We start from the raw sequence: 22,453 nt of genomic DNA on the forward strand, positions 1-22,453 counted from the left end.
GAGGTTTCGAGGAAATTGAATGAATTGCCAATGAACCGCTGAGCCAGGGGTGGGAGGGAGTAATGATAGAATCTGTCCTCTTCCTCAACATTAGATATTGCCACTGGAGCAACTGAGACCTCAGTGGTGCCCTCTACTGCCTGATGTGGCTGCATGGAGTCTTCGTCAAAGAAGTGTGGCAGGTATCGATGCAGCATTGAGGAAAGATGTATATCTGTCCATAGGTCCTCTCGTATACCTGTAGATACATCTGCAGTGGCCTCTGTGGCAACTGGGCATTCAGCAGACTGGCAGGTTTCAGGGACAATGTATGAAAATACAATGAACCGCTGTGCATCCTGAGCGCGTATGGCAAATGGAGAGGGGGGATGCAACATGGTAGGTATAGGCCTCTGATTGGTGAAAGCCAGTGGTGGGAGGGAGTCAATACAGGGAGCCATGAACTCAGTGAGAGGACAGTTGCTCACATCTCACACATTCTGCGTGAGAAAAGAAACAGACATGATGAAAGTGATCACATTCAGTACATACATACATACTGTATGAGTCAGCACTACTTACTTATACATCACACACACATATATATACAGTGGGGAAAAAAAGTATTTAGTCAGCCACCAATTGTGCAAGTTCTCCCACTTAAAAATATGAGAGAGGCCTGTAATTTTCATCATAGGTACACGTCAACTATGACAGACAAAATGAGGAAAAAAAATCCAGAAAATCACATTGTAGGAATTTTAATGAATTTATTTGCAAATTATGGTGGAAAATAAGTATTTGGTCAATAACAAAAGTTTCTCAATACTTTGTTATATACCCTTTGTTGGCAATGACACAAGTCAAAGGTTTCTGTAAGTCTTCACAAGGTTTTCACACACTGTTGCTGGTATTTTGGCCCATTCCTCCATGCAGATCTCCTCTAGAGCAGTGATGTTTTGGGGCTGTCGCTGGGCAACACGGACTTTCAACTCCCTCCAAAGATGTTCTATGGGGTTGAGATCTGGAGACTGGCTAGGCCACTCCAGGACCTTGAAATGCTTCTTACGAAGCCACTCCTTCGTTGCCCGGGCGTTGTGTTTGGGATCATTGTCATGCTGAAAGACCCAGCCACGTTTCATCTTCAATGCCCTTGCTGATGGAAGGAGGTTTTCACTCAAAATCTCACGATACATGGCTCCATTCATTCTTTCCTTTACACGGATCAGTCGTCCTGGTCCCTTTGCAGAAAAACAGCCCCAAAGCATGATGTTTCCACCCCCATGCTTCACAGGAGGTATGGTGTTCTTAGGATGCAACTCAGCATTCTCTGTCCTCCAAACACGACAAGTTCTATTTTGATTTCATCTGACCTTATGACATTCTCCCAATCCTCTTCTGGATCATCCAAATGCACTCTAGCAAACTTCAGACGGGCCTGGACATGTACTGGCTTAAGCAGGGGGACACGTCTGGCACTGCAGGATTTGAGTCCCTGGCGGCGTAGTGTGTTACTGATGGTAGGCTTTGTTACTTTGGTCCCAGCTCTCTGCAGGTCATTCACTAGGTCCCCCCGTGTGGTTCTGTGATCATTTTGACCCCACGGGGTGAGATCTTGCGTGGAGCCCCAGATCGAGGGAGATTATCAGTGGTCTTGTATGTCTTCCATTTCCTAATAATTGCTCCCACAGTTGATTTCTTCAAACCAAGCTGCTTACCTATTGCAGATTCAGTCTTCCCTGCCTGGTGCAGGTCTACAATTTTGTTTCTGGTGTCCTTTGACAGCTCTTTGGTCTTGGCCATAGTGGAGTTTGGAGTGTGACTGTTTGAGGTTGTGGACAGGTGTCATTTATACTGATAACAAGTTCAAACAGGTGCCATTAATACAGGTAACGAGTGGAGGACAGAGGAGCCTCTTAAAGAAGAAGTTACAGGTCTGTGAGAGCCAGAAATCTTGCTTGTTTGTAGGTGACCAAATACTTATTTTCCACCATCATTTGCAAATAAATTCATTAAAAATCCTACAATGTGATTTTCTGGATTTTTTTTCCTCAATTTGTCTTTCATAGTTGACGTGTACCTATGATGAAAATTACAGGCCTCTCTCATCTTTTTAAGTGGGAGAACTTGCACAATTGGTGGCTGACTAAATACTTTTTTTCCCCACTGTATATATTTATATATATATATATATATATATATATATATATATATATATATATTAGGGCTGTCAAAAATAGCGCGTTAACGACGTTAATTAGTTGTTTGCTGTTAATTACGTCAATTTTTTTAACGCATTTCACGCATGCGCAGTGTGACAAATTATTCAGGTCAGGAAAGTGGTTGGGAGCTAGAGGCGAGATGGAGCAAGGTGAGCAAAGTGGGCCTATTGACGGATTCAAATATAAAAAGAATGATGATGGTACAGTTAACAAGTACAAGGTTATTTGCAAGATTTGTAAGGAGGAGTTTCAATTTCACCGGAGCTGTTCAAGCTTGAAGTACCATGTCAACGCCAAACATGCGTTTGCTGGGCCGTCAGATTCAGCAAGTGGTTTGCGCCAGACCACGCTGAATGTTTGCAGGCAATTAACAAAATCAACCTCAGATAATTTGACCAACACAATAGCAAAATGGATTGCAAAGGATTGTAGACCCATTAGCATTGTAGAAGACTCAGGTTTCCTTGATGTTTTGCAAGTGGCGTCTCAAGACTCATTCTATAAGCCACCGTCAAGAGCCACAGTTATGAAGAAAATCCACGAGCTCTATGAAAACGAAAAAGAAAAAAGGAAAGAGGTCTTGGCTCAAGTAAATCATATCGCCCTGACAGGAGACCATTGGACATCAGTGAGTAACAACAATTACCTCGGAGTAACTGCACATTTAATCAGTGACACGTGGGAACTGAAGTCTTTTGCGCTGACTATATTAAAAACTGAGGAGCGTCATTTTGCGGAGGCTTGTAAAGAACAGTTCCTGTCTGTTGCACGTGAGTGGGACATCGAGGGCAAGACTACAACCATTGGGACTGACAGTGCACGCAACATGGTTGCCGCAATTCGACTTACACGCTATGAACACATGAACTGTGTCGCTCACATGGTGCAGAGAAGTGTCACAGTGAGTCTTGCTGACAGCGGCTTTGTAAATGCTTTGGCCAAGGCTCGCAAAGTTGTCGGTCATTTTAAGCACAGCCCAGCAAATGCTGCGGAGCTTCAAGCACAACAAGTCAGCCTGGGAAAGAAGCAAGAGCCATTGATCCAGGATGTTCCAACATGTTGGAATTCGACGCTGGAAATGGTCAAGCGCGTGAGCAGAAATAAAGAGGCTGTCATCGCAGCCCTGGACAATCAGGAGCACAAACTCGTTTTGCCGACCGCAGCAGAGTGGGATAAACTGCAGAGGCTGGAGACACTTCTAGAGCCATGCAGGTAAATCAGTCTGTAACTTATCAAATAACATCGCTTTGATTATTTTCTGGAATGAATTAAACCAAGTCAAATATCAATAACATGTATCTATGTAAAAAATAATGATGATGATAATAATAATAAAAATAATAATAATAATAATAATATGTTGATAACCACTGTTCTAATAATACACTGTCTCTGTGTGCATGTGTGTGTTTGTGTGCGTAGGTATGTAACTGAGCTCCTGGGTGGAGAGGCCTATGTCTCCTGTTCTGTGGTACTACCTTCTCTCTGCCACTTGCGTCTCAAGATGGAAGCCTGTGATGAGGACCCTGCATATGTGGTGAGATTCAAGACCAAGTTCAAGGAGGACCTAGCATCCCGTCAAGAACAGCTCAACAATGCATGGCTCCAGATTGCTACAGTTTTGGATCCTCGTTTCAAAGACTTGAAATGCCTGCCCAAGACAGACAGGGAAGAGGTGTGGACCACACTTGAAGGGATGCTGCAACAAGAATCACCCAGAAGGTCTTCACAGACACATGATGATGGGCCACCCAGGAAGAAAATCAGCCTTCTGCAAATGGGCTCAGATTCAGAATCAGAAGATGAAGAGGTCCAACCTGCCATACAGAGGTACAGAGCAGAGCCCACCATTAAATTGGAGGACTGCCCCTTGAGGTGGTGGGCATCTCATTCAGGAGCCCATGAGAAGCTGGCCTCACTAGCTCACAAATATCTAGCCACTCCTGCAACCACTGTTCCCTGTGAACGACTTTTCTCAGTTGCAGGTCACATTGTGAACAAGAAAAGGTCAGCTTTACTTTCAGAAAATGTGAACAAGTTAGTTTGCCTCAGCAACTGGCTGAAAGATGATGAAGCTCAGTAGATTTGAAAGGTGATGTTCAAACAAAAAGACCAGTTTCAGTGCAACATGTTATAGTAGTTAGCAACTGGATTTTTGAGCAACTGGATTAAAGAATGGAGGAAAAGGTAAAAGATTGTTCTTTGGTTTGATTTAAAAGTTTTATTGAAAATGTTTTTTTCCACAGATGACTCAAATTGTGCAAAAATGTGGTAGGTCACTGTTATGATTTGACTACATTTATTGCTTTCTGTTCAATTGAATACTGTAAATTGTACATCCTGGTTAAGAGGAATGCCAAAGAGGAAGTGATGGAACATTACAAAGACAAATATTATGGTGTGTAGTATGTTTCAGCTTGATTTAAAACACCATTATTTGGCTGTGTTAATAAACAGACATAATATGAAAATTATGTATCTGTGTCCTGTTATTTATCTTTTGGTATGCATTTCAGAAAAAAAATGGTTAGGATTCAGGTGTAATTGCAAATAGTGATTAATCATGATTAATCCACTGAAAATTCTGATTAATTTGATTAAAAATTTTAATCATTTGACAGCCCTAATATATATATATATATATATATATATATATATATATATATATATATATATATATATATATATATAGTGTCCTCTAAGATCCTCTGCACCAGTCTGTCCCAACCCTTGGTCCCCTAGCCAATGGGCCAGCTAAGTGTAAAAATACATGCCCCACACCCAGCATAACATTTGACATTTTAGCCATTTATCAGACGCTATTATCCAGAACGACTTATAGTTAGTTAGTGCATTCAACTTAAGGTAGCTAGGTGAGACAACCACATAATCCTGATATGAGCGTCTATGATAGAACGGTTGTTTATTTTTTATGACCAGACAACCATAAGAACTGAGGACATAAATTCACTGAAACAGACAGACACGATACAACACATTTAGACAAGAACAGTTATAAGCATTGCCATGGTGTAGCCTAATACAAAAAGAAATAAGGACAAAACATTGTTAGCTTACATTCCATGGCATATGGAACATTTTGCCCTTACAATAACTTATATTTGCTTTAATTAATATTGTTAAACAGAACTCTTGTCGACTTTGTCAAAGTTGGTCTTGTTACCTCCTCAATCAGTCTTGGCATTTTCCTCGTCTTGAACCAAATCCTCTTCATCTTCTTCTCCTGATCCTTCTGGATCTGCAAAACCAGAGCCAACCTGGCTCCCAGCTCCATCACGTAGTCTGTCTAGATCGCCCTTTCCTCCAACCGACACTCACCCCTCCTCTGTGTCAGCGTTGAACCCTCCATGTCTTCCTCTTAGCTAACAATAACTCTGGAAAATACACAACGTTGTAGTAAGTGGGTGTTGCTAACCAAATAATAATGCATCTCTTTACAATGTGCACACGTTTTCTTCCCAGCTACTTACAATTAATCAAGTGAGAATCCTGATCCAGATATGTTTAGGCAATAGGCCTATCTGAATTACTAGTAAAAAGTTGGCTACTGGAAAAGCGACCAAGTTCAAATGAATCGATTTAGGCTGTTCTTATCATTTCGTGAACAATATCCTTCATGACATCATCATTGTGATGCAAGGCGTTGCCATGGCAGATGAAAAAGCACAACACAGACTTTAAAAAGCAAACTTCAGGGTCTTTCTGTACCTTACTATTGAGCCTTATTCAACCCCTCATGTAGCTCTACTCCATATTGGGCCTGGTTCTCACAAACCACACTAATCACTTCCATCATATCATTGAAAACACTGTGTTTTGGGTAGAAAATGACTCTATATCCATGCAGGACCTAACTTGTACAGTTTCATCTATTTTAAAAACCAAGGAGGTAAAAATGCCAGTCTTCTCTTTGAGTGCCCTTGAGTGCACCTCAATTTAAAGAGGTCTATCAATTCAACCATTTGAAATGGATGTCCATTCAATTAAGAACATATTATTCTTATTAGAAATGAATCAGCTACAAATTAGGTAGGCGTACTTGTTTTTTTACACAACCTACTCTTTTGGTACATATTTATTGAGATAATTGATTACAACATATGTTGGTGATTAACACAGAGAGAGGTTTTTTTTCTGTCATCAATAGAATGCATTAGCCATTAGGCTGGCTCACTACAATTGTAACATGACATCTCAGGTGTCAGGATGAAGCATTTTCTCACAAAAAGAGGACTCAAGCAAACTATCTCTCTTCAACAGTTTCACTAGTCATGTTAGGTCTACTTAAAATGTCACATTCATACACAAGTAATTTGAAAATAAGTTATACTACTGAAACACATTCACAATAAGTTATATTACAACCTACCTCTGAAGTAAGCAGTGTGTTCTCTCACTAATGAAATAGGACATTAATAATTTGTCAGTGGTTAGTTGAATCAGTCTCTTTGCACTGTTCAGTTTGTCTGTGCAACAGGTAACCTTCCAGAATCGGAATCTTGTGATGTCACAATGGAGTCCCCATTGCCATGGTTACCCTCAGCAGCTTTCATGTGTTATCAAATGCTGGCACAATTTAGTTTATTTATTTTAGATTTTTTGTACCTATGCAGCACAGTCATACCTAATATATACAATGAATCCATATAACCTAATTTTTTATTAAAATAAAATGCTGTAACTCATGTAAAATGGTTGACCATTCAAACGACATGTGTTTTGCCTAATTAAAAGTCTATATGTTTTAGATATCATAAATAGCAGCCAGGCTTACTTAGGTTGTTTGTTCGATCTCAGCCTACCACTAATGCCAATATTTTTCATCATCATCATCATCATCATCATCAATGAAATACATAGGCTACCTTACTACAGTAAAACAAGTCTTCCATAGTCTATGTCACCTCAGTAACAAAGTTCCAAAAAAGAAATGAGGGTTCAAGAAAACATCTGACTGTAAGAAGGACTGTAAGACTGTAAGAAGGAAAGGAGGGAGAAGGCCGAGCAAGAGGAAGAGGAAGAGGTGGAAGATAACAAGGAGAGTTGATTTGTCCATCACTACCATAAGGAGATCTCTTCTGGGGCCTCTTGTTCTCTCCTCTTTCCCACAGAGGAGCACCTTTCGCAGGCAGCCCAGAGCAGACTCTCCGCTGAGAGAAGGCTAGCCCCTGGAGGTTTCACCTTGGATTTATACAGAGAACCCCCCAGTACTCAAACTGCTTTACATTGTAGAGGGTGATCTAATCTCATTGGAGGCGACCCAATGACCCAGAAATGCTCCATGGACAGACTTCCTCCCTGCTCCCCGTCTCGCTGGCAGGGGGCTCGTAGGAACACCCTCCCTTCCTTGACTCCAGCAACACCCCTTCTTCACCTGCCCCCCTTATCATGTTATGAGTCTCACCTACAGGTCCCGCCCCCTGGCCTACCTGTTGCAGGTGTAAGTATGGTGTGTCGGACACAGCTGCCCTCCACCTCCTCCCCCTCCTCCCCCTCCTTCCCTCTTTCTCCCACTCCCCCCATCTCTCGCGCTCTCTCCTCCTCCCCCTCTCTTCCCTTTAAAGCAATAGTTTAAACCTACACACTTCCTTAAACCTAAAATAAGTCAAGAAGTAATTTTGTGTGGAAGTCAAACATTTGTTCAGAACGACAAAATCGAGACCTTTACATAGCCCATCTCTCATTGTCTATAGGAGTGATGTACACTGGTCAAATTGCCCAAATGTTAATTTAGACATTCACAAATTTTACAGATTTTGACTCTCACTAATGTCATGAAATGTTTGGCAAAGTAGTAAAGAAGGTTGTATTATACTTTTCTTGTGTACTAGATCATATGGTTTGGAAAGTGTTTTTTTTCTCAGACATAAATGAACAATTCCAGGTGAAAGCTAAAGGTCGTAGCTTCCTGGGGGGAGGGACACCACTACATTAATAAAATATTTCCCTCTTGCTAGATTGATGACTAAAGCCCTAGTGAAACAGTGCAACATGGTTGTCAGCTCAACTGGTTAAATACAAGACCTGTTCATTGTGAAATGTATGTGTTCAAGTCTAATAATTTTGCTCTATATATTTTCTACTCTGTATGTAATTTTATCTGTTTAAGCTGTTTGGATTGTTAATTGATATAACACAGGGCACCATTGAAAAAGAGACACTGGTCTCAATTGGGATTCCCTGTAAAAATAAAGAGGAATATGATAGAGGGAATATGATATCGAGTATTATGATGGAGTGGAATATGATGGAGAGAAATATAATAGAGAGAATATGATGGAGGGAATATGATAGAGGAATTTGATGGAGGGGAATATGATAGAGAATGAATGGAGGAATGTGTGACGCTCTTGAGCAACAAAGGTTGTCTGTTTGGTTATATCAACTGGAAAGACACGGATAAGAAAATGTTCAAACATAATTTTAAACAATACTTTTCTATAGTCAGTGTGACACTCTGGCTCTAGGACTTTTGTATGTGAGCTAGAGTGTATGTTGTTTTGTTGGGGATTTGGGTGTTTTTCTATGTTGGTAGTTCTGTTGGGTGTGTTTCTATGTTTGCAGGTCTATGGGTTATATTTCTAGGTTGTGTGTTGTAGTCAATGACTCCCAATCGGAGGTAACGAGTGTCAGCTGTCAGCTCGTTATCTCTGATTGGGAGCCATATTTAAACTGTCAGTTTTCACCTTGTGTTTGTGGGTTTTTGTTTCCTTGTGCTATGTTCAGTCGGTGTCATAGTGAACTTCACGTATCGTCTTTTGTTGTTTTTTCGTGGTTGCTTTAATAATAAAGTCATCATGTTCACTCACAACGCTGCGCATTGGTCCGCTCCTTCAGACGATCGTGACAGAAAAACCCACCATAAGAAGACCAAGCAGCGTGTCCAGGAGCAAAGAGACTGGACATGGGTGGAGGCGCCGGGTAAGGAGATCGAGAGGCTGGCGATGGCCCAGGTGGGCAAATCGTGGTCCTGGGAGGACATGCTCGGGGGCAAGGGACCTTGGGGGAAGATCAAGGCCCTGGCGAGAGAGGAGCATCGGCGGCAGCAGGTTTTTCGTCGGAAGGACGAGAGGCAACCCCAATAAATTTTTTGGGGGGGGCACATGGCTTGGGCGGCTGGGCAGCAGGAGGCTGCCACAGGGAGAAAAGGAGAGAAGGCTAACGGAGTACGGGAGCCATTGGCGAGTAGAGGAAGGGAAGTGTTTGTGGCACGGCGTGAAAGACTGATGTGTGTTGCCAGTCCGGTCCGGCCCGTTCCTGATCCTCGGTTGAGGCCAGTGGTGTGTGTTCCCGGTACGGACCGGCCTGTTCCTACTCCAAGCACCAGGTCCACGGTGTGCTACGCCAGTCCGGCCCGGCCTGTTCCGGCCACTCGCACCAGGGATACGGTGCGCGTCGCCAGCTCAGCCCGGCCTGTTCCTACTCCACGCACCAGGGATACGGTGCGCTTCGCCAGCCCGGCCCGGCCTGTTCCGGCCACTCGCACCAGGGATACGGTGCGCGTCGCCAGCCCAGCCCGGCCTGTTCCTGCTCCCCGCACCATGGATACGGTGCGCTTCGCCAGCCCGGCCCGGCCTGTTCCGGCCACCCGCACCAGGGAGACGGTGCGCGTCGCCAGCCCAGCCCGGCCTGTTCCTGCTCTCCGCACTAGGCTTAATGTGAGTCCCCAGGGTCCAGCATGCCCTGTTCCGGCTCTCCGCACTAGCCCTTATGTGCGTTCCCAGGGTCCAGCATGCCCTGTTGCTTCTCCCCGCACTAGCCCTGAGATGCGTGTCCTCAGCCCGGTACCTCCAGTTCCGGCACCACGCATCAGGCCTACGGTGCGTCCCCAGGGTCCAGCATGCCCTGTTGCTTCTTCCCGCACTAGCCCTGAGATGCGTGTCCTCAGCCCGGTACCTCCAGTTCCGGTACCACGCATCAGGCCTATGGTGCGCCTCAGATGGCCAGAGTCTGCCATCTGCCCAACGGCGCCTGAACTGCCCGTCTGCCCAACGGCACCTGAACTGCCCGTCTACCCAACGGCGCCTGAACTGCCTGTCTGCCCAACGCCGTCTGAACTGTCCGTCTGCCAAGCGCTGCATGAGCCTTCCGCCAGACAGGATCAGCCAGAGCCTTCCGCCAGACAGGATCAGCCAGAGACTTCTGCCAGACAGGATCAGCCAGAGCCTTCCGCCAGACAGGATCAGCCAGAGCCTTCCGCCAGACAGGATCAGCCAGATCCGTCAGTCAGCCATGAGCAGCCAGATCCGTCAGCCAGCCATGAGCAGCCAGATCCGTCAGCCAGCCATGAGCAGCCAGATCCGTCAGCCAGCCATGAGCAGCCAGATCCGTCAGCCAGCCATGAGCAGCCAGATCCGTCAGCCAGCCATGAGCAGCCAGATCCGTCAGCCAGCCATGAGCAGCCAGATCCGTCAGCCAGCCATGAGCAGCCAGATCCGTCAGCCAGCCATGAGCCGTCCAGCCAGGATCCGCCAGAGCCAGCCAGCCAGGATCCGCCATTTAGTCCGGTGCTGCCCCTTAGCTCGGTGTTGCTCCGTATCCTGGTGCTGTCCCTTATCCTGGTGCTGTCCCTTATCCTGGTGCTGCCCCTTAGTCCGGTGCTGCCCCTTAGCCTGGTACTGCCCCTTAGTCCGGTACTGCCCCTTAGTCCGGTACTGCCCCTTAGTCCGGTGCCGCCCCTTAACCCAGTGGGGTTTAGTTGGGGGGTGGTAATGTGGAGGAGGCTAGGGAGGTTGGTGACTAAGGTGGGGTGGGGACCACGACCAGGGGCAGAACCGCCACCGTGGACAGACGCCCACCCAGACCCTCCCCTAGACTGTGGGTTGGTGCGCCCGGAGTTCGCACCTTTAGGGGGGGGTACTGTGACACTCTGGCTCTAGGACTTTTGTATGTGAGCTAGAGTGTATGTTGTTTTGTTGGGGATTTGGGTGTTTTTCTATGTTGGTAGTTCTGTTGGGTGTGTTTCTATGTTTGCAGGTCTATGGGTTATATTTCTAGGTTGTGTGTTGTAGTCAATGACTCCCAATCGGAGGTAACGAGTGTCAGCTGTCGGCTCGTTATCTCTGATTGGGAGCCATATTTAAACTGTCAGTTTTCACCTTGTGTTTGTGGGTTTTTGTTTACTTGTGCTATGTTCAGTCGGTGTCATAGTGAACTTCACGTATCGTCTTTTGTTGTTTTTTCGTGGTTGCTTTAATAATAAAGTCATCATGTTCACTCACAACGTTGCGCATTGGTCCGCTCCTTCAGACGATCGTGACAGTCAGCTGATATTGATTTCTTTATTTAATTATTTATTAAACTTAAATGCTAAACATCAATGACACCTACTCTTCAATTACATTTTTTGGGCCTATATAATTACACATCCAGCTAATTTTATCCCTCTATGAGCATGCGTACCGTAAAGATACCGTAAGGATCACTCGACTGCAACAGCTCTCGTTGATTTAATCGATCAATGGCTCAGATCACTTGACCAAGATAAACTTGTGGATGAGCTGCTTCTTGATTTTAGTGCCGCAGTTGACCTTGTTGATCATATGGCTAATAGCTGAGGCCATTGAAGAGAGATGTTTTCTTGAAACCTCATTTATTTTTTGGAACTTTGTTACTGAGGTGACATAGACTATGGAAGACTTGTTTTACTGTAGTAAGGTAGCCTATGTATTTCATTGATGATGATGATGATGATGATGAAAAATATTGGCATTAGTGGTAGGCTGAGATCGAACAAACAACCTAAGTAAGCCTGGCTGCTATTTATGATATCTAAAACATATAGACTTTTAATTAGGCAAAACACATGTCGTTTGAATGGTCAACCATTTTACATGAGTTACAGCATTTTATTTTAATAAAAAATTAGGTTATATGGATTCATTGTATATATTAGGTATGACTGTGCTGCATAGGTACAAAAAAATCTAAAATAAATAAACTAAATTGTGCCAGCATTTGATAACACATGAAAGCTGCTGAGGGTAACCATGGCAATGGGGACTCCATTGTGACATCACAAGATTCCGATTCTGGAAGGTTACCTGTTGCACAGACAAACTGAACAGTGCAAAGAGACTGATTCAACTAACCACTGACAAATTATTAATGTCCTATTTCATTAGTGAGAGAACACACTGCTTACTTCAGAGGTAGGTTGTAATATAACTTATTGTGAATGTGTTTCAGTAGTATAACTTATTTTCAAATTACTTGTGTATGAATGTGACATTTTAAGTAGACCTAACATGACTAGTGAAACTGTTGAAGAGAGATAGTTTGCTTGAGTCCTCTTTTTGTGAGAAAATGCTTCATCCTGACACCTGAGATGTCATGTTACAATTGTAGTGAGCCAGCCTAATGGCTAATGCATTCTATTGATGACAGAAAAAAAACCTCTCTCTGTGTTAATCACCAACATATGTTGTAATCAATTATCTCAATAAATATGTACCAAAAGAGTAGGTTGTGTAAAAAAAACAAGTACGCCTACCTAATTTGTAGCTGATTCATTTCTAATAAGAATAATATGTTCTTAATTGAATGGACATCCATTTCAAATGGTTGAATTGATAGACCTCTTTAAATTGAGGTGCACTCAAGGGCACTCAAAGAGAAGACTGGCAATTTTACCTCCTTGGTTTTTAAAATAGATGAAACTGTACAAGTTAGGTCCTGCATGGATATAGAGTCATTTTCTACCCAAAACACAGTGTTTTCAATGATATAATGGAAGTGATTAGTGTGGTTTGTGAGAACCAGGCCCAATATGGAGTAGAGCTACATGAGGGGTTGAATAAGGCTCAATAGTAAGGTACAGAAAGAGCCTGAAGTTTGCTTTTTAAAGTCTGTGTTGTGCTTTTTCATCTGCCATGGCAACGCCTTGCATCACAATGATGATGTCATGAAGGATATTGTTCACGAAATGATAAGAACAGCCAAAATCGATTCATTTGAACTTGGTCGCTTTTCCAGTAGCCAACTTTTTACTAGTAATTCAGATAGGCCTATTGCCTAAACATATCTGGATCAGGATTCTCACTTGATTAATTGTAAGTAGCTGGGAAGAAAACGTGTGCACATTGTAAAGAGATGCATTATTATTTGGTTAGCAACACCCACTTACTACAACGTTGTGTATTTTCCAGAGTTATTGTTAGCTAAGAGGAAGACATGGAGGGTTCAACGCTGACACAGAGGAGGGGTGAGTGTCGGTTGGAGGAAAGGGCGATCTAGACAGACTACGTGATGGAGCTGGGAGCCAGGTTGGCTCTGGTTTTGCAGATCCAGAAGGATCAGGAGAAGAAGATGAAGAGGATTTGGTTCAAGACGAGGAAAATGCCAAGACTGATTGAGGAGGTAACAAGACCAACTTTGACAAAGTCGACAAGAGTTCTGTTTAACAATATTAATTAAAGCAAATATAAGTTATTGTAAGGGCAAAATGTTCCATATGCCATGGAATGTAAGCTAACAATGTTTTGTCCTTATTTCTTTTTGTATTAGGCTACACCATGGCAATGCTTATAACTGTTCTTGTCTAAATGTGTTGTATCGTGTCTGTCTGTTTCAGTGAATTTATGTCCTCAGTTCTTATGGTTGTCTGGTCATAAAAAATAAACAACCGTTCTATCATAGACGCTCATATCAGGATTATGTGGTTGTCTCACCTAGCTACCTTAAGTTGAATGCACTAACTAACTATAAGTCGTTCTGGATAATAGCGTCTGATAAATGGCTAAAATGTCAAATGTTATGCTGGGTGTGGGGCATGTATTTTTACACTTAGCTGGCCCATTGGCTAGGGGACCAAGGGTTGGGACAGACTGGTGCAGAGCATATTAGAGGACACTATATATATATATATATATATATATATATATATATATATATATATATATATATATGTGATGTATAAGTAAGTAGTGCTGACTCATACAGTATGTATGTATGTACTGAATGTGATCACTTTCATCATGTCTGTTTCTTTTCTCACGCAGAATGTGTGAGATGTGAGCAACTGTCCTCTCACTGAGTTCATGGCTCCCTGTATTGACTCCCTCCCACCACTGGCTTTCACCAATCAGAGGCCTATACCTACCATGTTGCATCCCCCCTCTCCATTTGCCATACGCGCTCAGGATGCACAGCGGTTCATTGTATTTTCATACTTTGTCCCTGAAACCTGCCAGTCTGCTGAATGCCCAGTTGCCACAGAGGCCACTGCAGATGTATCTACAGGTATACGAGAGGACCTATGGACAGATATACATCTTTCCTCAATGCTGCATCGATACCTGCCACACTTCTTTGACGAAGACTCCATGCAGCCACATCAGGCAGTAGAGGGCACCACTGAGGTCTCAGTTGCTCCAGTGGCAATATCTAATGTTGAGGAAGAGGACAGATTCTATCATTACTCCCTCCCACCCCTGGCTCAGCGGTTCATTGGCAATTCATTCAATTTCCTCGAAACCTCTAAGCCTGCTGTTTCAGCCACAGAGTGCCCAGTTGCCACAGAGACCACTGCTACCACAGCCACTGTCAAGGGAGAGAATCGATGGGCAGCTAGAAGTCTTCCTTCAGTGCTGCCTACATGCCTGCCAACAGTCTTTGACGATGACTTTATGCCATCAGAGCAGACAGTAGAGGATACCTATGAGGTCTCAGTTGCTACAGAGACCACTGCAGGCACAGCTACTGTTGATTTTGGAGTGTACAGATCAGCAGCTAAATGCCCTGTCCCAATGCTGCCTCCAAGTCTGCAACTTGTCTTTGAAGTTGACTACAAACTGCCAGGGGAGGCAGTAGAGGACACCACCAAGTGTCCAGTTATCAGTGAAACAAACAATGATGTGTCCACTCACCTCAAAGAGGACATGGCAGCTGATCAAAGCCCTCCTGACCCTGCAGCACTGCCTCCAAGCTCTCCATGTATCCGAGACTCTGACCACAAACTGACAGAGGAGACAAAAGAGGATGCCACCGAATCCTCCGTTACCACAGCGATCACTGCAGGCACATCCATTGTCCAGGGAGAGAACCTGTTGGGTGATAAAAGCCCGGCTCCAATGCTGCCTTCAAAGTTGCCACACATTCTAGACAATGGCCACACTCTGCCAGGGGAGGCAGTAGAGGACACCAACAAGTGTCCAGTTGCCAGGGAAGCAGCCGTTTCTGTGTCCACTGTCCACACGGAGGAGTGTTTGGCTGATAAAAGTCCTCCTGCACCTGCAACACTGCCTCTAATCCTGACCTGCACCCACAACAATGACCACAAACCGCTATGGAAGACAGTTGAGTGCACTACAAAGTGCTCAGTCGACACAGAGGCAACTGTTGCTATTTACACCTGGGATGATAAAAGTCCTCCAGGTCTGCAATGCATTCACAACAACAATGACCACAAGCAGCCAGAGGAGACAGTTGAGGACACCACATAGTGCTCAGTTAACACAGAGGCAAGTGCAGTTGCATCCACTGTCAAGAGAGAGGAACTGATGAGTGATAAAAGCCCTGTCCTAGCACTTCCTCCAAGCCTGGCATGCATCCATGACAAGGACCACAAGCAGCCAGAGCAGAAAGGGAAGGGCACTAGTGAAGAGGTGGATCGCTGCCCTCATGCTCACCAGCTGGTCCCAGATGCTAACTTAACTCTGGCAACCCCTCTGCTCTGCATGGCCACTAAGACGCCTGTTAGAGTGAGAGCCTCCATATGCAGGTCAGAGGATGGGAACCCAGGCCCTGGACGCTGAAAAAGGCAAAAGTAGGTGTCCTATTTTACACTTCTACTCTACAGGGTTGGGGGTCTGTTCCATTTCAATTCAAAGCATTGAATTAAGTACTTCCTGAATTGACTGGAATTGAAATTGAATTGACCCCAACCCTGCTAATCTATGCTCATAGTATAAAACATCACCCCTTACTAGGGTTAACATTTGTATTACGTTTGGTGTGGACCCAGGAAGAACATCTATGGCTATTACAAAATTGGTTTGGGATACAAATAAACAAGTTACCTCAATTACTGTCCTCTTAATTGTGTGCCCCATGAGGCCATCAATGTATGTTGATCACTCAAATGTGTATTGAATGTGCCACATTGGAACAATATTACATCTAGAGTCAATGTCTTCCTGTTAGGATTATTGGACAGGCATTGACATTGAGAGTGAAGAGAGGAGCGTCAAGGAGGAGGTGAGCCCGAGGGAGGGTTTGAAGAGTGAGGCGGACCGTGCCCATTCCAAGAGCTCCAATGGGACGGTTTCATCAAAGAGAGCAGAGACCATCCTGGGAAGAGTGGGCTTTCTGGCCATGAACCTCAAGCAGAAAGTCACATTTTTAAAGATGGAGGAAAAAGAGAAAAATAAGGAACTGAATAAGAAGTTGAAAGATGACGAGAAAGAGAGAAAGGTCTCTTGCCTCGAGGTTGTCGGGAGAGGTTGTGTTTTCTCTAGCAGGAGATAAGCTGGCTTCTTATATGTTGTTGAGTAAAGCTTAAACCATGTATTTAGATTGTATGTAGGTATTGTAGTCAGGTATTATAGGTAGTTTACTTAGGTAGTTATTGTAGGTTATTGTAGGTAATTATTGTAGGTAAGTATTCTATTCGGTGGACCCCGGCGAAGCACGAGTGCTAGCTAACCCACCACTTGGACCAACAAAGCTAGCTAGCTAGCGGGTAGCTACTGGTAAATTTTAGCAACTGTAGTTAGTTGTTTCCAATGTTATTTCACGCTTAAGAGTACCTGTAATTGAGCCAGCTAGCTACCGACCATTCAGCTGTTCTTCTAACCTCATTATCCGAGGCATTAACGTTAGATTGTTGGTGGCTGCTGTACTTAATTACAGCTACTGATTGCAGCCTGCCACCCAGTTAGCTGGCGTTGGGTAAGTTTGGCTTTATACATAGCTTGGGCTTTGTCGATTAAGGCTTAAACTATGTATTTAGATTGTAGTTAGGTATTATAGGTAGGCATCGTGGGCTGTATATTATTAGGTATTATAGGTAGGCATCGTGGGCTGTTGTGGGTAGTTGTTGTTTGTAGTTATTGTAGGTTACTTTTGTATTCGGCGGTGCCGGGTATAGCACGAAGCTAGCTAGCTAACTCACCTCCTGGACTAGCTGGCTAGTAGCTATTAGCAACGGTAGCAACTAAATATAATAACCTTTTAGCCAGCTACATTCGTTCGCAGCGACGCCGTTTTTCAAACAAAGTCAACACAGCAGCCATTGCTAGCTAGCCAACACTATCAGCTGGCTGTACTGTGGTAGCTAAATACAATATCTTTGTGCTAGCTAGCCAACGTTTAATCATTGCTGCGTTATGCGTTATGGTAACTTTGGCTTCATACATAGCTTGGGCTCTGTCGAGTAAGGCTTAAACTATGTATTTAGATTGTAGTTAGGTATTATAGGTAGGCATCGTGGGCTGTATATTATTAGGTATGATAGGTAGGCATCGTGGGCTGTTGTGGGTAGTTGTTTTATGTAGTTACTGTAGGTTACTTTTGTATTCGGCGGTGCCGGGTGTAGCACGAAGCTAGCTAGCTAACTCACCTCCTGGACTAGCTGGTTAGTAGCTAGCTAGCCAACACTACCAGCTGGCTGTACTGTGGTAGCTAAATACAATATCTCTGTGCTAGCTAGCCAACGTTTAATCATTGCTGCGTTATGACGAACTAGACACGGACACGAATTATCTGTTTAGTGTGTTAACACACTATTGGTAGTCCGTGTAACCAAGTATTGGTGCTAAACTGTGTGTTGTTGGATGCTACCATGCTAGTTAGCTATGGCGTCATAGTTAGCTAGCTGAATAAAGTAAGTTGAGTCTAGTCCTTGAAACATTGAACCATTGTAGTTTACAACAATTCTAACTTCTAAAGTGGAAGTTGGGAGAGTTTTATTCGGGTGGTTCAGTGAAACAATTATAGTTTCCGAGGTGGAAGTTGGGAGAGTTATATTTTTTTGGTGAGGGAGGCCTTGCTCTCTCCTTTCCCAGATGTTTAGTTCATTTCATTCCGATCTCCTCTGCATTATATTGTAGCCATCTGCTACAGCCTGTCAACTATGATGAAAGCTTGAAGATGAATGAGTAGACTGGGTAAGAGAGAGAGAGAGAGAAAAGAGAGATACTGTATTTTTGCATGCAATGAAAAACAAAGAATAAAAAAAAAAAGATTTACTCTGTTTGTTTTTTGTCAAGGCATATCGAACAAAACATTATAAACACAAAATGTTTACTTTTCGCAAATTTGGGGAGTGTTGCACAGTTTAAAAGTTGAATCCTAAATCGACACAAAGCACTCCTACATGTTGAAAGGATTGGATAGGTGTACATATACTTTAGGTGTAATATGGCAAACAAAGCCTATCAGAGGGAAATCTATCTCCTGAGTGGCGCAGTGGTCTAAGGCACTGCATCGCAGTGCTGACTGTGCCACTAGAGATCCTGGTTCGAATCCAGGCTCTGTCGCAGCCGGCCGCGACCGGGAGACTCATGGGCGGCGCACAATTGGCCCAGCGTTGTCCAGGGTAGGGGAGGGAATGGCTGGCAGGGATGTAGCTCAGTTGATAGAGCATGGCGTTTGCAACGCCAGGGTTGTGGGTTTGATTCCCACGGGGGGCCAGTATAAAAAAATATATATATGTATTCACTAACTGTAAGTCGCTCTGGATAAGAGCGTCTGCTAAATGACTAAAATGTAATGTAAATGGAAAGGTAGAGCCATTACCAGTGTTTATACCTATGGGATAGGTAGAGAAAATTCTAAAACAAATCTCACAAGCTCTCATACATAGTCAAATGACCTACTGTTGTCTGGAGTAATGCAGGTGTTGGTGACCTAAAGAGACTGCAAATAGCACAAAATTGTTAGGCCTACTGCTGCTAGGTAGCTCTCTCTCTGCTCTCCCCCTCCCCTCTGTATGTTCTTGATTGCAGGAGTGAAGTCTGGTGTGCGGGAGTCAGGGTTACAGCTACAGCTCATTCACCATAATCACCTCAGCCTTAAAGACCCGGTCAAACTTGCCACTCATCGTCAGATCATAGTCAAGACAACCATGTTAGTCTCGCTGCTGATTCAACCTGCTTGTTTTCGCTCTTTGTGTTTTTTTTTGCCTATTCTATTTACATTTTTCCTGTGTCACAGATTATTGGAACCTGACTCCTGCCTCCACTTCACTCCTGCCACCACCATCCCGTTTACCACTACTGGACTTCCCTTTTGGACTCACCCCGGACACTAGGATGTTACGGTACCACTCCTGCTCAGAACCTGGATCTGTTACCCTCCCTGTAGACCTGGACTTGCTCTTCCCCCTTTTTGGAAACCTGGACAATTTTACTTTGCAATAAACTTGTTAAACTTTCTCTGGCTCGGTGTAGTTGTCTACATTTGGGTTCATATCCAGTTAAATCATGACAAAAATAAGGCAGCAAGAAAGGGTCTGCAATGTGGTTATGAGATGTTCTCCATAGAATTATATAATGCACTCGAATGGCCGACTGTCAAGGAAATGATAAAAAAAAACACACAAAAAAACATTTTTCATAAATGTACTGAAAGACCAACCGCTATATGTGATTAACTGGATATGATCAAAGACGACTTGTAAAGGTAATAGGAATCTGGATCTGTTTCCTTTTCTTTTTACCTTGCTTTTGTTATTATTATTATTTTTTAAAGTTTTCTTTTTACATTTCGTAAAATGTTATAATTACAAAAATATTTCATTTTAATTTCAATTTAGTAACATACTGTATCATTCAAATAAATATTATTATTTGTCTAATCATATTTTTTGCCTTTGAAGCTTAATATTTTGTGATATAATGTATGACTGACATGAGGGTAATCAAAGGGAGAGAGATAAGGGTAACAATGAAGACACTCTTCCATTACTAAGTGTACAGTGCCCTCCTGAATTATTGGCACCAGAAAGAAATATGAACAAAAAAGGCTGTGAAAACATGTCATTGTGGTCTATCAGCTTGATCTTACACTCAAAAGATCATATGAATCTACCCTTTAATTGAGTAAAAATTGTTCAAATAAAAAAAAAATCGTCATCAACAAATCATTATTTTATTCAAAAACATGCGTGTCACAATTATTGGCTGCCCTATAAATTATTTTGAACAAAATCTATTTGAGTGCATTTGTAAAGTATTCAGACCCCTTGACTTTTTCCCCACTTTGTCTTATTCTAAAATTGATTAAATTGTTTTTTTTCCCTACTCAATCTACACACAATACCCCATAATGACAAAGTGAGAACAGGTTTTTAGACTTTTTTATAAAATGTATTAAAAATAACAAATGGAAATATTACATTTACGTAAGTATTCAGACCCTTTACTCAGTACTTTGTTGAAGCACCTTTTGGCAGCGATTACAGCCTCGAGTCTTCTTGGTGTATGACGCTACAAGCTTGGCACACCTGTATTTGAGGAGTTTCTCCCATTCTTCTCTGCAGATCCTCTCAAGATCTGTCAGGTTGGATAGGGCGTGTCGCTGCACAGCTATTTTCCGGTCTCTCCAGAGATGTTAGATCGGGTTCAAGTCCGGTTTCTGGCTGGGCCACTCAAGGACATTCAGAGACTTGTCCCGAAGCCACTCCTGCGTTGTCTTGGCTGTGTGCTTAGGGTCGTTGTCCTGTTGAAAGGTGAACCTTAGCCCCAGTCTGAGGTCCTGAGCGCTCCGGAGCAGGTTTTCATCAAGGATTTCTCTGTACTTTGCTCTGTTCATCTTTCCCTTGATCCTGACTAGTCTACAAATCAAATCAAATCAAATTGTATTTGTTATGTGCCGAATACAACAGGTGTAGACCTTACCGTGAAATGCTTACTTACAAGCCCTTAACCAACAATGCAGTCCAAGAAATAGAGTTAAGAAAATATTTACTAAATACACTAAAGTAAAAAATAAAATAAAAAGTAACACAATAAAATAATAATGAGGCTATATACAAGGGGTACCGGTACCGAGTCAATGTGTGGGGGTACAGGTTAGTTGAGGTAATTTGTACATGTAGGTCGGGGTAAAGTAACTATGCATAGTTAATAAACAGTGAGTAGCAGCAGTGTAAAAACAAAGGGTGGAGGTGTAATTTTAAATAGTCCGGGTGCCCATTTGATTAATTGTTCAGCAGTCTTATGAATTGGGGATAGAAGCTGTTAAGGAGCCTTTTGGACCTAGACTTGGCACTCTGGTACCGCTTGCTGTGCGGTAGCAGAGAGAACAGTCTATGACTTGGGTGACTGGAGTCTTTGTCAATTTTTTGGGCCTCCCTCTTACACCTCCTAGTATATAGGTCCTGGATGGCAGGAAGCTTGGCTCCAGTGATGTACTGGGCCGTACGCACTACCCTCTGTAGCGCCTTACGGTCGGATGCCGAGCAGTTGCCATACCAGGCGGTGATGCAACTGGTCAGGAAGCTCTCGATGGTGCAGCTGTAGAACTTTTTGAGGATCTTGGGACCAATGCCAAATCTTTTCAGTCTCCTGAGGTGGAAAAGGCGTTGTCGTGCCCTCTTCACGACTGTCTTGGTGTGTTTGAACCATGATAGTTTGTTGGTGATGTGGACACCAAGGAACTTGAAACTCTCGACCTGCTCCACTACAGCCCCGTCGATGTGAATGGGGCGTGTTCCCAGTCCCTGTCCCTGAAAATCCTCCCTGGAGAATGGTGCCAGGTTTCCTCCAAATGTGATCTCATCCCAGGTAAGAGGGGGAGTGGCAGCAGCAGCAGGTTCTCCCCATGTGAGCTGAGTCCAGTGGACCAGTCCTGTATGCCCCCACCCAGACAGCGACAGTGGTCTAAACCATGGCTAGCTATCCACAATCTGGCTCGACTAAACAAGGTTTACCAAGAGGGAAGGAGGGAGAGGAAGGTAGAGGAAGAGAAAGAGGGAGGAGAGGAAGGAGGAAAGGGAGAAAAGGGTTCTCTCCATCATGACTGTAAGAAGGAAAGGAGGGAGAAGGCCGAGCAAGAGGAAGAGGAAGAGGTGGAAGATGACAAGGAGAGTTGATCTGTCCATCACTACCATAAGGAGATCTCTTCTGGTGGCTCTTGTTCTCTCCTCTTTCCCACAGAGGAGCACCTTTTGCAGGCAGCCCAGAACAGACTCTCCGCTGAGAAAAGGCTAGCCCCTGGAGGTTCCACCTTGGATTTATACAGAGAACCCCCCAGTATTCAAACTGCTTTACATTGTAGAGGGGGATCTA

The sequence above is a fragment of the Coregonus lavaretus genome (assembly GCF_964263955.1).
Source record: "Coregonus lavaretus genome assembly, chromosome: 35".
Classification (NCBI taxonomy): domain Eukaryota; kingdom Metazoa; phylum Chordata; class Actinopteri; order Salmoniformes; family Salmonidae; genus Coregonus; species Coregonus lavaretus.